Source organism: Plectrocnemia conspersa, unplaced genomic scaffold (assembly GCF_051122295.1).
Source record: "Plectrocnemia conspersa isolate PC_06_02 unplaced genomic scaffold, ASM5112229v1 ptg000011l, whole genome shotgun sequence".
Classification (NCBI taxonomy): Eukaryota; Metazoa; Arthropoda; class Insecta; order Trichoptera; family Polycentropodidae; genus Plectrocnemia; species Plectrocnemia conspersa.
In genome coordinates, this window is record NW_028277175.1 from 1,207,423 (window position 1) to 1,225,699 (window position 18,277).

Below are 18,277 nucleotides of genomic sequence, written 5' to 3' on the forward strand. Positions count from 1 at the left end.
CTATTAATACATTATATAGACACATGCCATTTTTTCTCTACAAAATCGTTTCGTTTTAATTAAATTATTCATCGGGTTCGGTCCGAATTAGCGCTGCGTTTCGCATCGAACGAATCTATGAGATCTTTCGTCTGCGAAACCGGTTCTTGTCTGGCTATTTTTTCCTCCTTCAATTCCTACACTCATCGGACAACAAAAGGATATAAAAAAACGTCGCTTGCTACGGAATCTCCATCAATTAAAAAAAGGCGTTGGAAAAGCGAACGCATCGAGAAATAAGAGCGAAGTAAAAATCGCGCGAGAATTCTCGCGAGACGTGATGGAAGCTTTCAGTGGATTTTTTTAATATGAGACGAATACTTTGTTATTTCATCGTTTTTTTTATTTAACGCTGTGTGGGTGTTAATTATCATTATTTGTCTATTTTTATACCGTATGGTTAGCCGCTTGGAATTTGTAACGGAATTTATGGATATAACATTCGAGTGAAATTTCGCTTCATCAAAAAAGATGATTTTTAATATTAAAAATAAGCCATGTGTTGTATATCAATTATTTTGTTTTCTATTTTTTTAATTTCAGTTTTTAATAAAAAAAAATACTCCATTATTTTAGTGGAATTAAATACAAAACTGTGAGTTCTAATAATATTAAATATGGTTTTAGTATGAATTTGTTGTGTTTCAAAGTTTCTTTTGAAAATTATGCTTTATATTTTAAACCGAATTAACTCACTAGTTATTTATGTTTTCATTAAAAACATTACAGTAAATTACACTATGTTTATTGTTTTTTCACAAATTTATAAATAGTTTAAATTCTATTTGAAAGTGGAAATAAAATGGAGCAGTAGTTAGAGTAATTACTTATGAATTGAAAGTTGTATGTTCAAATCCCACATTTTTATTTTTTAATATTTTTTGAAAGATTGCAATTATTTATTATAACTAATATTGAAATTTAATTATTTTGGATCTGTTTTTTTTTTTAAATAATTGAGCTATGTTGTTACTTTAATGTTTAAATAATATTTGTAATGTAAAATTATGTATTTACGTTTGGCATTTAATTCTTATTTAAAGTTGAAAATTTCTTTTTTTAACTTATTGACATAGCGACCATTATAAATTATTAAAAATGCGATTAAAAGTCATAAAAGCAACATGGCGCTAAAGTATCTTTTATGGGGTTAAAGACGCTTAAACGGATATTTATTGTTGGTATAACACGTGTTTTTTTTATATAATATAACAAAAGAATGCGTCAATTTAATATAGCTGATCATTCCGCAGAAAAAAATATGTATAAGTAAAAGTGAGTTTTGTTGACTTTAAATAAATTTTATTAATAATAAAATGGGGTATTTCATTTTTTATCGGCTTTGTAACTACCATTAAATTTCATTCAAATAGTTTTTTTATCTTTAAAATCTTGTTTTTTAATTTAAAACATTATATTAAAAATATTAATAAAAATTAAATCGCAAAAAAATTAATTTATAAATTAGATTTTATAAAATTTTTTTTGGAAAAAATGTACTTTTTTATATTACATTAAAAAAATCCGTTACATCGCTAAAAAAAATTTAGATAAGAGTGAAAAGATCAAATATTTTTATTATTAAAGTATAAAGACTAAAGCTTTAATCATATCGTAACGTCAATATGATTAAAACTTATTCAGAAAATATGTCTTGTAAATATCTCATCCAAGTTGAAAGAAAAATAAATCGTAATTCTGTTAAAAAAAAATATTTATAAAAAAAATGTTAAAAAAAATAAGTATACACATTTAAAAATATGTTACTCCTTTTAAAAATCTTAGTTTTTCTTTAAGATTTCTTTTGACAGAGCTACATATTTTTAAAAGATGTCAAAAATGATTTTTAATAAAAAAAAAATCTATTATATATTATACAGAACGTATTTTTTTTTTAATTAAAATTAAAATTTAGTTGAACTTTATATTTTTTAATATATTTTTCAATTTGATAATTTTTTTGTTTTTTTTTTAAGTTTATTTTGTTAAGGAATAAATCATAAAATTAATAAAGACAGCCATAAAAATTCTAAAATTAACAAAAATTAATTAGAGCTGCCGGTTTTATACATTTTAATTACAAAATATATAAATAAACTGATCTTTTTTATTTTTATTATTTAAAAACAAACTCAGTCAATAAGCAGAATGCATTATTGTATAATACATATTACAAATAAGCTTAAAATTATTATACAGTATTTATTCACAGCAGAAGTGTCTAATTTAAAAAGAGTTCTTCATTCTATATAAAAATTTAAATATGTGAGATTTATGAAGAAAAGCTCATAAATTACTTATTAGAACTGGCGTTTATTATATACAACACATAATTGATTTTTTTAATTCGTAAATAATAAATAATACATATATTTCACTATAAAATCTTTAGATGTCGGTCCCTCACTAATGTGAGGTACCGCAGCTATAGATAAATTCGTAATATTTAATAAAAAAATAATTGATTTTTGAGAAATACTTGTTTAATTTATTTGAGATCAGCAGTCGATAAGGAACAACTTAATTAAATTTAATTACTAATTAATTTAACGCATTATCTTAACCCACTTATTATTAATTATTTTAATAACTTTAAGAGGTTGAAAGTGAATAATTATAAAAACTGTGAAAATAAAATTGAAATATTCTGTAACATACATATTTTCAATAAACTATTTAATTTCAATGTAAAAATATATACAATTACCGATAATAAATAATTACTTATGATAGATTAATATCTGACTTTAAAAGGCAATAAAAACACACACACCAAACGGATACATAAATTCGAATTCGTCATATATATTTATGATTATTGCACCTATCAAAAAAATACATTGAAAATTAGTGGAGCAATGTTCTAAATCTCACCAATACGATAAAGCATTAAAAAGCATATTTTATTACTTTATTCTATGTTATCTTTAGCAATAAAACACACCTAGACGGAGATGGCATTTCGCGCCTTGATCTTGCGAATCTGAGGCTCGCAATAAATAGTTGCCCATCATCGTCTGTAATTGTCGATCGCGAAAATTGATTGCTCTCAAATTGGAGACGATGGCCAGAGAGTGGTGCACATAACATTACCGGGCTCTGGAGGTAAACGATCACATTAACCTAACGATCAATAATGTCAGCGCGGTCGCTATTATTCGCAGAACCAGATCGAATGATAATAACCGGCAGCGGCGGCCAACCATTCCGAGCGGAGGATCAGTGAAAAAGACATGGATATACTGAGAATCGATGGGAGGAATGCGATTTTTTTGTGACGGTGATCTCAGGATTGTGGAGCAATTTACAAAGATTGATTAGTTAGTGGAGCTATGTAACTTAAGATAATTAAAAAAATATAGATTAGAAAACAATTCTGTGGAAGAGTACAAATTTATGTTATATATTATATTATTTATTATTTTTATTGAATTTAAAGCATATTTTTATAGCAATAATATTTTAAAGAATTATTCAAGGATTAAAATGTTCAGTAAAAACAACGCGTCTAAAAAATCGAAATAAATGTGTTTTAGTTATCATTTATTATTGAAAAATATGTTGAGCTTTAAGATTTATAATTTAATTAATGACTGTAATAAAGAATAATAATATATAGTTATGACCCTTAAATATCCCCAATACAGTATCAACTATATGTTTTAAATTAAATAACTACAGTTATTATAGAAAATACTCAGATTTTATTTTAACTATTGTAAATAAGAATATCCTATACAATTATATTTGTTATTTAAACAAAGGTATGAATCAACCCTCAAACGCAATGTGAGAATCCTCAGAAACAGAAATCGGCAAAAACGTAAACAAAAGACGTTTAGAAGATCCTCCTGAAATATGTACCTATAAATATTTTTATACCCGTTTGTCACCACAAAACATTGTATTTGTACTTATTTAAAGGTGCGGTAATTCTAAGGCATTATTATACTATTTTGACTCATTTTCGGATTACTACCATAAATAATAATAATTTTATTCAAAATTTCTATAACCAATTGTTTCTGTGTTATTTCTGTTATTAATAACTAGCGTAAAAGAACCGTGTAGCGATAATAGCGACATAATCAAAAGCGACAAACTGAGAAGAAAAAATATATTATACGGCCTAAGTATTCGAAGCTGGTCGCAGAAACATATAAAAGGGTTTACAAGAATTTAATAAATGTTCTATTTAAACGCGCAAAAAACTGTGAAGCCAGTAGATAAGATACTAATTTATAGATGTGTGGGGATCTCACTCTTGAAACTAGCGTTATTGATTCTGACCAAAAATGAACATTCATTAATGTAGTGTAAAGGTTGGTACTACACAAAGTGCTTTGTTACGACTAGAAAAAAGGGTTTCACATAAATAACACGCAATGATTCTCCGCTGCATTGAATAAATATTTCTTTGTTACGAAACGGTCACGGGAAACAATTTATCACCGAAAGACAAAAAGCACCGTAATGTCACAATATTTTCGTTGTACAATTAGACCTCGGAGATGTCCATCAAGCAAATGTCACTTTCTAAAGGCGTAAACATATTTCGTTGTTCTAAGGAGCAAGTGCGGTTGTGATTCATCAGCGAGTTTTGCAACCCTTAATACTTAAGTCTGGTCTTCAATAGAGACTTGACAGATACGGTCTGCCTGGCAGGTGTGCCCCCACCGAGAAAAGCGAAGATATTGCTCGCCCGCGGACAATATATTGTCATGGATGTTCACATCCTGAGAAGGAGCACCGCAGCTGAGAGGGATCAATCTCTGCAATACTGTAGCTGTCACACTAACCAGAACTCGGAGATCTTCCACTGACATCATCCCTCCGCCAGTTTCTCCACCACTGCTCGCCCATCATAGTCTGTCGCAATATATAATATTAACTAATAAACCCTTCCTAGTTTCCACCTGCGCCTTAATGACTGCGAAGTCACACCTTTATGTTTACTAAACCTTAGTGTTGACCTCACAATTTGATTTAAAAACGCAGAACATCAACTTCAGAAAGTCGATATTTTTATATAATTATCATCGTTATAAGATCGACTTATTTATAATTTTTTGGGAAGTGAGAGTTACCCATATGATTCAATTGGATGAAATAAACTCGTTGATCATTGGTCAGCACCTTATAAATAGTTTCATATGAACTTAGACAGTAAAAATATAATTTAGACAAAAATTACACCATCAATAAATAAATACTAAAATATAGTAGAGCGCAAAACTTATTTTATACTATATTATAATCAATCATAATAGTTAAAAAAATAAATAAATAATACTGTTGATATCAACGTGAAAACCTTTGTAGCTAAAATCTACATACAGATTACATAATTTAAATACAAAAAATATTACACAAAATCAAAAACTTGGTTTAGAGTTTTATGCAACTGATCATGAGAAAGCAATTAAACATGTTTTCAAGTATTTTGTTTGAAGAATAGTTCTAAAAAACGATAAAAGGATATCTACAGCATCTAAAAAAATGAGATATAATCACGTGGCTATATAAAATAATATATCCGTATTTTGATAAATTTATTTTCGCACGCTCATTTCTCAAATGATCTATCTGTATCAGATTTCATTGCATAACACATACGGAAATAATGTTTTCTAAACACACAGGAAAGAAACACGATTCTTAAAGTTGCGCAAATAACTCACACAAAGTTGTTTTCGATTTTTTACCATTGGTTCGATATTAATCTTGTTGTAAAGGAAACGCAGTCAGTTGATGTAGTCATTAAAGTGTCTACGAGTATCTAACGTAATTAGAGATATTTTATAAAGTTTCACTTCAAGCATTGTATTATCTTTTTTTTTATATAAACGAGAAGAGTAAAAGTATGTTCTCGCTTTATTTATTTTTTTAATTGAACTACATTCGCGATGGTTCCAGCCATAAAAGTTAACAAACATCATCATTGTAGCGGTATCGAAGACATGCATTACGATGCGAAATAATGCATATTATTTTTTAGTATCGTCAGTATGTAATAAGGATGTTTAAATTTTGCGGCCAATTATGAAACCAGTTTAACATTATTGTTATTTTTTCGAACTACACGGTTATGCTCTTAAATATTAATTATTTATTCTGTTCATTCTCAATATTTTCCAGCCTTTGTATTAATCGTCAAAAATGTTCTCCAAAGATACTAATTTAAAACATGTTTAATATACAAGACACAGTGGAGGAACAGTGTTATTTTATTTTTGTTTAACCATAAGATTATCATTAACCAGAACTTATTCAAGGTAATGCATGCCCTTTTTTGCACTACATACACTCTTCCATCCATCCATCCATCTGCTCCTCCCATGACAAGTCTTTAAAGGCCTGCGTTTAATTGCTAATATCCATTCACGATCATATGAAAGTAAAACCTACCAACTTGCATTATTTATAGTTATTGCATCGGATTTGATTGCTTCAATTTGCACGCTGCATAGCCATCCCGAAGGACCGTGAAATCAATTAACTCGAAACTATTACGAGGCGTCGAAGAACCCGATCCTTGTTTGGACTCTTAAGATCTAAGATCGAATCAATTAGCCCCCGGTGAGTTCTAGGCTTGTAAACCTTTACATAGCCTTTATGTAAGGCGGTTAATTAAATCAAACGCAGACACTGTATAGACCGTGTGTTATGTTATAATGGCGTTTCTAAGGTCGTGGGCGTTGTTCTTGGAAAGAAAGAACTAGTTGCTTGATGATGCACTTGCGACACACTTTCCACGCGGTGTTGTTGTTTATATGTTTTTATTTGTTAGGAACAATGGCTTGTGGGATTGTAAAGAAAATGTTATGCATTTTGTTGTATATGAAATATTAATATATGTATTTTTTAGTTAACTTATATTTCATATTTATCGTAGATATTTATTTCTACAAGTAAAAATATTATTTAACTGGTAGGCGCTAGTAAAATTATATGCTGCTCTAAAATGTTTACGCAACTCTGGCAGCGAAGCTTCTATTTGTTGTTAAAACGATGACGATTTCATTAGATTTGTTTTAATTTATTTTCAATATTGTAGTATTGTATCGAACAAAACGCATACCAGATCATCCGTTGTGAACAAATACAGTTTTACTGATATGAGCAGTGAATTTGTAAATTAATTGTTAATACATTTTAATTGTCTGAGATGGGGAAATTATATTTGTACTAGTAAAAATATAAATTCACTGTAAAATATAAACTTAATTGAACCTAAATAATATTTAAACTATTACATTTTTAAGAATTTCATCATTTAAAATAAAAATGCACGAAAAACACTTTTTTACAATATTAATATGTCAATGTAATGTTTAAAAATAGCGGCTATTAAAAAAATCAAAAATCATTGTTCTGTTAAAAAAATAAAGAGGTGAAGAACGTTAAAAAATTAAATAGAAAATAGCAATGTAATTAAAAAATTAAATTCTTAACCCCTCCAAAATGTGGTCAAAAATGTGTCAAAATTAAAATAATATAATGTGGTCAAAATTAAAATAATATAATACAAAAACAAAATATTTTTTGCACATTATTATGTACAGAAATCTACTAAACTATTGCGGCTTTTGCTTGATAATTTTTTTATATTTAAAATTAAAATTTTTAAATTTTATCATAATATTTTTTTAATTTAATTGATAATCAAAGAAATAATTATGGGTTCTTATTCTTAAAATTATAAAATTGATCATTCATCAACAAGGAAACCTGACAAAAGCGTAAAGGATGGGACCACACAAAAACACTCGTTACGACCAGAAAGAATCACACAAATAACACGTAAATGTTAATACTGTAAATATTCTCCGTCATTAAAAGAATATTTCTTTGTTGCGAAACGGCCACATGAAACAATAAATCACCGGATTCACAAGATTCCCGTTGCAGTATAAGACCTTGGACAATGCCCATCAAACAAATGACACTTTCCAAAGGCGTATACCTATTTCACTGTTATAAGAAACGGGTACAGGCGGCTCTCGATTTTCGAACGTTCGACTTTTGCACAATTCGCCATTTTGCACATTTAAAAAAAAAACAATTTTTTTAAATTTAATCTTTTTTTAAAAAAAAAAATATGAACATGAGTGAGAAACGGAAAAGCTTGTGTTGATACGACCAAAAATAAATCAAGGACTAATAAACTTCACACGATTCAAGACAAAGATGGAAATTATTAGACGTTCTGATAGCGGTGAATTTTTTGCTTCAATCGGACGTTTGTATGATACAAACAGGTCTACGATATGTTCAATTTTGCAAAATAAAAATATAATTAAGGAATACGTATAAAATTGGGAAAAATAAAGATATATTTTCACAATCTTTAAAGATATGTTTCCAAAAAAACAGCAAAAAAAAAACATGGATGAAATGGAAAATCTTTGGAAAAGCTCTTAGTTTGTACAAAGATTGGAAGGATAGATTCAAAAAATATTTTAACACGGTTTTTCAAGCAAGTGACGGTTGGTTTTACAATTTTAAAATGAGGTATTCTTTTCATAATATTAAATTTACTGGAGAATCGGCTGATGCGGATAAAGATGCTGCAAAATAATTTATTTCCTAATTATCCAAAATTATTGAAGATGGAGAATATTCCTCTAGCCAAATATTTAATGTAGATGAGACAGGTTTATTTTGGAAAACTCTTTAGCAATGAAAAATATGAATGAAGCCTTCACGCACTTGACAAATTTTTAAATAATATGGAAGATTGTGATCCCAATGGAGAACGCATATTTCAAGTGCGTAGGGCGATCAATAAAAACATAGCGTGTTATAAAATACTATATGAAGAAAAGAAAAAGAATAGTGGAAAACAGTAAACTATTGATAACTTTTCAAAGGAAACACGCGCAAACCCCACATAAACGTGTCTCTTAAACGCATCTTAAACATATTATATTTACTTGATAAATAAATATTTTAAAATAGACACAATTTCAATTTTTTTACTACCCTCGACTTTCGAACATTTAACATTCGCACACATTTTTAGGAACCAATTATGTGCGAAAGTCGAGGGCCGCCTGTACATCTATTGGTTGGATGATCGCTGGATGATTGTGATTCGTCAGCAGGCTTTGCAACCCTTAGTATTTAAGGCTTGTCTCTATGGAGGATATAAGCAGTCTCAGGCAGACACTCGAAAAAACCAGCAGACGCCCGTCTGCCTGCCGATAACATACTGTCATGGACGCTCTCATCCTGACTTAAGGACTTAACCATACGAGCACCGTAGCAGAGAGAGATCAACTTTCGCTATACACCCGCTGCCACGCCACCTATAAAACCTCTGAGAATCTTTCCCCGACAACATCCCTGCGTCAGCTTCTCCACCACTGGTTGAAGAAAACATCTCGGAATTTATCGTCTGTCGCAATATGTAATATAATCTAATGAAATTCTCACTAGTTTCCACCTGCGTCTTACTGACTAAGAAATTACAGTCCTTTGGGTTATAAAGCCCGAAATAATATTTTTTAAGTTTTTCTAAAAAAGAAAAATATAAAATAAATACCTTAAGCTTGAAAAATCATTTAAAAACTATATTTTAAATTTTTTTAATGTTGTATTGGCGTGAAAATTATAATTTCTGAAAACTAAAACATAGTTATGTTAGCAAAAACTAGTTTTTTTTTTTTAATCACAATTACAAAAAATTAAGTTCTTAGTTTTTATATAATTTACAAATAAACTTAGCTGTACAAATAATAATAAGTAGAATGCATAATAGTATATATTTAGGAACTATGTGGATTTATGCGAAGTCAATTATTGTTGGGCAACGACTAAAACGTAGGATAGTTATAGTAAGACAAAATAACGCCCCCTTGTTCTTTCATATTTTGTACCATACGGTACGTCAGGCACTGTCAACATCGATCTTCACCCGAGTCGTAGCTGACTCGTAGCAATAACAATTATTTATGTGGTGTTTATGAACTTTATCAATAGCATAAGAAACCTCTAAACCTTCCACGATAAACTTTGAACCTGGGAGCTGAGAATAATCACCATGTTCAGAACAATTCACTATTAATAAATTTGTTATTTTAACGCTTATCTCATTTAAATACATATCCTTATCTTGAGAACACTTCTTGAACTGTTCTTCACATCAGTAATAGTATCCTCGGGTTATATAGAGTTCGATCACTGACCTCTGCCTCTGCAGCGAAATGGTCTAGGTCAGGGGTCGCCAATGCGGTCGCTACAAACACGATGTGCAAAAAACACACCTTCACATTGAACGTTCAGCATCAGATCATTTAATTGCACGTTGTCTTCCAACCAAATTGGGATAATTGCTGTTTGGTCCGCGTTGTGGGGCGTTTGGAATGTCTTTTTTACATTTGACTATTCAATTTTTTGTCGTGGTCAAGACTGGTCCAGATGCAACAAGGTCGTGATGTGCTCTAATTTTTTCAAGATATTTATGACCAATGATCTTTTTGGTACGTTGATATATTAGTATTAAAAATGTCTATATGGCAACCCATGGGAACCTCTTAGACTGTTCGTAGATAACAATGAGTGATTGTTAGGAATATCCTGATTTGGTCTCTTTGTGAATATGCAAGACGGCGGATAGGTCATTACGCTGGCCTTTCACGGTCATAGTTCTTGGCCATAATCGCCAATAAACGTCGGCCGCGGGATGAACAATGGGCCAGAGATTAAAATTTAGAAAGCCTAATGCACAATAAGTCTCGTTTAACGATCGCGTCACGCGTTGTGCAACACAATGAGGCGGCGGTGCCATTTTCGCTACCTAAAACGATTGTTGAACGTTTCACCATTTGAATAGAGTGAGTTAATGTGCTGTTTCGGAAATCATAAATCATAAAATATGGACTGCTGAAACGTGCTGGAAATATTTTTATTTCAAGCGAGTCCAGATTGAATAGAGCGTCAAAAATACACCTTATTTTTATGCACATTGCATAGGAAAAGAAAAATTGTTATAAAGTCTAAAAAGTCAAAAACACATGTAAAATATATGTTTTAGAAATATTTTTTATTAATAAATAATAAATGTGATATAAAAATAATCTTATTTAAACATAAAAAATATATTTATCTATTTTTTACTTTGTTTTTTTATAACAGTCCATACGTTACGCCAAAAATATTATTTAGCATCATCAGGAGGAGTTTTTTGTGAGAAGCAGAAAAAACAGTTTCGACAGTCTGATCTTTTTACTGCTGTTAACAGAGATTCAATATTAGAATTGACTCCCATGAAATCTTCTGTCGCTTTGCTTCGCATGGTAACCACGGTCTATTATCTTGCAGTGCTTTCGCACGGACACACGAGAAGGAGACGGCCTTCCCAGCATCCGTCGACGGAATTGTATCATCGGCATAATTACGATCCGTGTCAACATCGACGGGTTGATCTTGATGGATGGTGGCGGATTCGAACTGACCGGTTATTATTACGGTAAACTTTCTCCGCGTGCTTTGAAACAAAAGCTCGCAGACGATCAGTCACGCGTTAGTTCGCCGTCACGCCTATCCGATTGGCCGGACGTGCCATCTGCCAGCGCGTGCGGTCACACCAAAGGGCCTGAGATGAAAAAGGATTAAAAAAATCAATTTGGTAGAAGAACACTGCCAACATTCGATTCAGTATTACGGCATAAGAAAAATGTGTTCTCAAACTTTTAATTTTTTAGCGTAGCAAAATTGAAATGAAATATTGAACAATATTTTTTTTATTCAATGCGATCTTCTGACTTTGAAGATAAATATGTATAAGCGTATTAAATATTCTTTCAAAAAGTAGAAATTTTAATTAAAATTTAGCAAATATGATTTGTGCCTCAAAAAAATTAAATAAAATCGGTCCTTTGGATCTTCTAAGAAACAAAGTTTGCTTTTTGGTTGACATAAGCAAACGATAGTGATCAAGGAATCAATGTCTGTCATTGCGTTTCGTACATTTTATAAATAATATTATTAAAAACGTATTTAAAAAAAAAAAAAAATTGCACGTATAAGTAAAAAAAAATTGTACTGTTTTCACAAAAGTGTACAGTAGTGCTATAAAATATATAACTTTTTCACTGCACAGTTTATTGTAAATTTCATTTTATATAAAGTTTTAGACAATTTATTATTTAAAAAAATCTGCATTAGTAATAAAACAGGTAAAAACTAGTTGAAAGCTTGGTTATTATGCTTGAAAAAATCACAAAAATTGTCACCACGCAGCTTAGTTTTTATTGTAATTAATTTTTATAAAAATAAATACATATACATTTAGTCAGATTTTAAGTTTTCAAAGAATATCACTAACTTTTTATATAAATAATGAAAGAAAAAGTAACGAGGAGAGGGGGGGGGGTAAACATATAAGTTACATCTTGAAAATGTATTTTATTGAAATATAAATTAAAAATTAGCTCGCGCAACTAATGCAGCTTTTCTTAAAAATCCGAATTTTTTTCTTTGCGCGGTTTAATGTGTCATTTTTTCAAGTGTTCAAGTAATATGCATATAAAAAAATTATTGTAAATATTTATAGTGCATTAGGATGGGCGTTATCACATTGCGTTACAACCATGTAAACACAATCAATGACACCAAATAAACAGTGAGACATTAGACTGAAATCAAAATATATAAATCAGTGATATATTTTAGCTTACAACCAATATATGTACGTCATTATTTTCGATAGCCATTTTTGAGATTAGTCAAATCTAGGAAAATCTGATCGGAATTCTAATTACATAAGATCACCCAGACACGTTAGAAATAAAAAATAAAAAAAAAGTCATATGATATTTGAACCCAGGTCTTTGAGGTATTAGTAACTGACTTATACCACTGCTATGGTAATATGTTTTGAGTAAAAGGGCATTAAAAATATAATATATGAAATTTTACTATTATTTTACTTTTACTTTTATAGTCCACTAATTAAAACTAAAAAAATATTTTTTAAAGTAAAGGTTTATTTTAATAATATCGTCATCTTAAGGTTTTGAAAGTCATGATCATAGGCTCAAATTAACATGCATCTTATCTAGAATAATACTATTTCTGCTGATGTATTTTTTTTATCTATATTACTATTTTTGCATTTATTGGAATAACCCTTTGTAGTCCAAAGTTTATTTAACAAGTATTGCCCCAAGTTCAGAATATTTTAAATGAATATATTTAATTAGGTAATGTAATAATAATCATTGAATATAATAAAGGAAAAAATCTATATGATATCTTTCTATATTATATGAAATAAATTATATCTTAACAAAATTAACTTTAAAAGTTAAATTATATATTCATAATATATTTTTTTTTAAATATAAAAAAAAAATTATGTTTATTTATTGTGAAATTTATTTTTTATAATTAAGTAGAATTTAACTGACATTAATTCAAGAAATGTGCTAATATTAATATAGTTAGATTAAAAAGTTTATTATTTATAAAAAATATTTAAAATACTTTTTATTTATTTATTTTATTTTAAATAATTTATGTATTAAATTATTATTTTTTTAATATAACTTTAAATTACTTGAGAAAAAATATCCAGACGTTATAGACATATGAGCTACCATTAAAAAAAATGTCCGATAAGGGTTAAGAATAATAATAGTATAAAGTATATGCTTTGATATTCCTCAATCAGCTGCGGGTATTGCGCATTTGCTCTTATATCCCTCATATCACATACATACATAAGTGCACCTGCAGAGTTGTACCAATTATCGCGCTTTTATATGCCAAAGAATGAAACACATGACGTTTTACATCGGAACGGACGTGCGTTCAATTAAGAAGACGTTCAAAGGGCTAATTGAACGACCTTAATTAAGTCTTGTAAGGTCCAGGTTATTTTTAAGAATAAACCCAGTCGAAATTTAAGACGATTCTACTATGGGAACCGAATGCTTAATTAACGAAATGTAATAGTTTTTTTAAAATAAGTATAAAAAAAATTAAGTAAATCCAACTGCAGCCCTGGTTTTCAACCGGCTCGGACCTCACAAGGTAGTTTTATCGGAACGAAAATTCGTTTTTAATTAACATCGTATAAATCACGCGACTAACCTGTACGCAAACTTGCAATTTAAACGTCCGCTCTTTTGCTCTAAGCTACTCTGACTTTCTTTCGACAACGTTTCAGAGATAAGAGAAGATGATTTATATCGTCGGATAGAGTTGTGCCGGTCAACACTACATGAATAAATTACCATAAGATTTCAACTTTACGTTTCAATATGGTGCAATGTTGATACTAGATTGTATTTTACTGATAAATGAATCTATCTCAAAAACCTTTTCTGAACTAGTTTGATTAATCGAGGATTTCAAATTATAGATCATGATTCAAGAATGCTGCAAACTAAGGTGGCATGACACGAATAACTGACAGATCGTTAAAACGGTTCTTAACCTTTTCACCGCGGATAGCTTCTATAGAAGTCATCAAGAAAATGGCCAGTACTCATTGGGCACCTAAAGGTACCATAAAACTCTTGAGCCTAATAATATGGACATTTAGTATTATTTAAGAATGTAAATCACTAAAATTTATTTAACAATAATATTTTTTAAATATGGCACGAATAGATGCCCCCCACATATTAACAAATTTCGCGCAAAAATATCTATTATATAATATTTTTTTTACATTTTGTATGTTATTTATCCGAGCAATGATTTTTTATGTATTTTATATAGTATTTTTAAAAGAAATAATATTAAGTAAAATAACTATGAAATTATTTTAAGATCACCAAAAATTAAATTAAGACCATCGTAAACTGACAGGTTACTCCAATGCGTCACGGTGTTTAAAAAATATACAGTTTTGTAATAATACACAATAAAATAAAATATAAGTGTGATCAAAAATACAAATATACATAGTAAAAAATATTTGTTTTTTACGGTTTTACGTGTTAAAAATATTTTTTTATTATTGAAAAGCTGACATTTTAAAACAAGATGGCTGATAAAACTTAGCCGAAATATTTACAAAACCTATTTTTAGAATAAGTTTATTTATGATATCATTAAAATCATGGCAATTATCGTGGCAGGTAGCAAACCCAAAAAAAAAATATATTTTATCATTTTTTTCTTTAAGATTATTTAGTCATTTTGAGTAGCACCTGTATATATAAAATTATGATTTGTCTGACTGACTAACAAAATTACCCGAAATTTTCGATATTTTAATAACTACAATAGTTATCGTGTCCAAAAATTGCGTAAAGAACAATTATATAAAAAGGAAGTAAACATATAATGTACAACTTATTCTATTTTTATAATAACAGGCATTAAATCGATTATTTATGCTTGTTATTTATTTTTAGATCTCAACGATTGAAGGATTCAAATTCAGAAGATAAAAAAAATGTACGATCACATGTATAAATATAGATATCTATAAAATAATCTTAAAACAACCAATGGAAGTTTTTGCTGTAAATACAATAGTAACAAAAAACTTTATGCCTGCACTACACTCTCTGGAAGTTGTCCGAACCGAAGTTACAACTGAAGTCGGCCGAGATCTACGACTTCGAGTAAGCGACCACACTGTCGCAAATTTCATATGCCGTCCGGACGGCGGTTTCTGTCAGATACAGCCGGCATATTTGTGCGCGATCGAAAAAAGTGCCAAATAATCGCAATTTTTAAATTGTCATATTCTTAAAATTACGCTACTGATAATTATAAAAGTTTGTGTGGGCACTCACCAATACAATATCAATGCAAACTTTTCGGTCGTAAATATTCAATTTACGAAAAATCTTTGTCGGCTTTTGCAAAATGCCATAAGGCGTAAAAATTATACTTCAGAATACGAACACCACATCTGTGACTATCCTAAAATTTGTCGCCATCGATTCTAAATAAGAATTCGTTATGGTGCGACATTTATATAAACCGATCTAGGAAAAAACATAAGGATGTTCGAAACGATTTAGAGTACCACTAATTATTTCTTAATTATTTAATTTTATATGAAAAAAAATATAATAACGATACTGTTAAAAGATACTATCAAAAATATAATTAATCCCTTTTGTTGCCTTAATATTCAAAGTAAGAGGGTTGAAGTCCCAGATAAGCATGTGGTATTATAAATTTACCACGTGACCACGATGCAGCGCTCGACATGCGTGTAACCATAGGACGCCTACGCGCATACTGAAATTGAACCGAGCTACTCGTTCTATCTCAGTTTGCGAAAAACCATATCATTATCTCTCTCGATGTCGTCACTTAACACGCGAGAGAGCAAAAGGGGAAGTATCTCACCGCTTACGCTCGAAAGAGCAGCTCCAACTTCGATCCCTTTGACTCGGAAATAATGCCGACAATGTTCGGAAGCGCTCGAAGGTGACCAAGTCGACTGAATTACCTCCACTTTACCTCCCGCTCTCGGTAACTTCGGACAACTTCCGAGAGATTTTAGAGCGGGCAGAACCGAACTTGACCGAAGTAACCCACTATATTCTCCGTTCTTGGCCAACCTTGGCCAACTTCCAGAGAGTGTAGTGCAGGCATTACAGAAAAGAAAATTTTACTGTTGGAAAAAATTAGAATATGAATTAAAAATATCAAGTGATAAAAAGTCAGATGATACTAAGGCATATGTTAAAACTATATAATAATCTTACTATTTTCAATGAATTGATTTGCTTAATTTTTTTCATAGATTTTTTGTTTTTTAAATATCAATTTAATTAAAATTACTATTCCTGCATAGCTTTGTAAATAAAAAATATTTTAATGAGTCAAAAAGTTGAAGACGTGTAATTTTATAAAATAAATTTACACAGTTGATCATTTTGCTTTATAAATATTGTATTGTATATTTTTTTATAATGAAACTTAATAATGCGCTTATGTAAATATGAATATAATAGTATCAACCTCATTATATATTATATATTTATAAGATCGCCTATCAGCTTTATTAATCAACTATTTCTTTCGTCGACGTACAAAACCCGTAAGTTCGATTTGCATATCGATAAAATTGTCTAAGCGTGATCTAAATACTTACGCAAATCATGATCAAAATCTAAATCATTCCGGTCACGTAAAAAAAAGTTATCTGATATGTTTACTCTAGCAACTTTTTACGGATCCTATGAAAACACTAGAAAAAAAAAATACAAGAACTTCTGGCGACGTTCTAATGGAAAAATGAGACGACCGCTCGGAAGACATGTATAAATATTTATTCACGAATGATGAGTATTCTGGTTAACATTTAAGATTAAAGAGATTTTCACATGGGATTTTTAAAATGCATAAAATAAATTTAACAAAATATCGATTATGTTTCATCGATTGCCCAACTCGACAACGATTTATTGCCTCATTTTTTGCCACCGTTTAAACTTGTAACAAACGTCAAAACGACTGCCATAAACATCGTTTTTTACCCGTGAACCTAAAATTATACGATAGCAAAGCACAGTATGAGATACACGCGAAACAATAAGATTTATTCGAAGCGCCCACAAATCCAGTGCTGGACCGAAACGTGCCGGATATACGGCCGACTAGTTACGAAAAAAGCAATAGTAAAAAATCTGACCGCCACGATTATTATTATACTATCTCTCGTTTGTAATTGCTGTTATTTTTTATTTCCTCTCGCGTATTATATGTACCCACGTATGTTTAAATCTCGGGAAATTAATGAATACGAAAAGATAATCGCCTCGAACAATTTAGTGCGTATTTTCTATTCTAAACGGCTGTGGCAATAAATTCTCAATTACTTATCGGTGTTGTAATTTTGAGGCCGTTGGGCGTGCAAGTTTTTTTATAAAGAAATCTCGCGTAAACGGAAGAAATTGTGTGATTCCGAAGAATCGATAGAAAGCGATGTGTTCGAGATCATTAAGCGAGGGATAACTTGACAAAGGTACACGTTGCGGATGTGGTAATGTGGGATTTTTTTATTAGAAAATTGAAACGATACGGAGAAAGTTAAAAACTCATTAACAATAAAGAATATATCATACATCAAAAATCCATTGATGTTTAAAATTAAATATAGATTTATATTAAAGCAATCTCACAAATTGATAATATTAACATAAATATTCAAAATTAAATTTCAATCTTCCAATAATACTTTTGTAATAATATACTTTTCAATAAATTTGATAGTACACTTATCATTTAATAGTATTCACGTGTACTTTTTAAC

At 29.8% G+C, this 18,277-nt stretch overlaps 1 protein-coding gene across 3 annotated transcripts in view; it reads right to left on the bottom strand.

The window, feature by feature from the left end:
• The window catches only part of dgo (ankyrin repeat domain containing protein 6 diego), a 98,368-nt gene that overhangs the window by 6,735 nt on the left and 73,356 nt on the right, over positions 1 to 18,277 (bottom strand). The gene's annotated exons all lie outside the window — the stretch shown is intronic.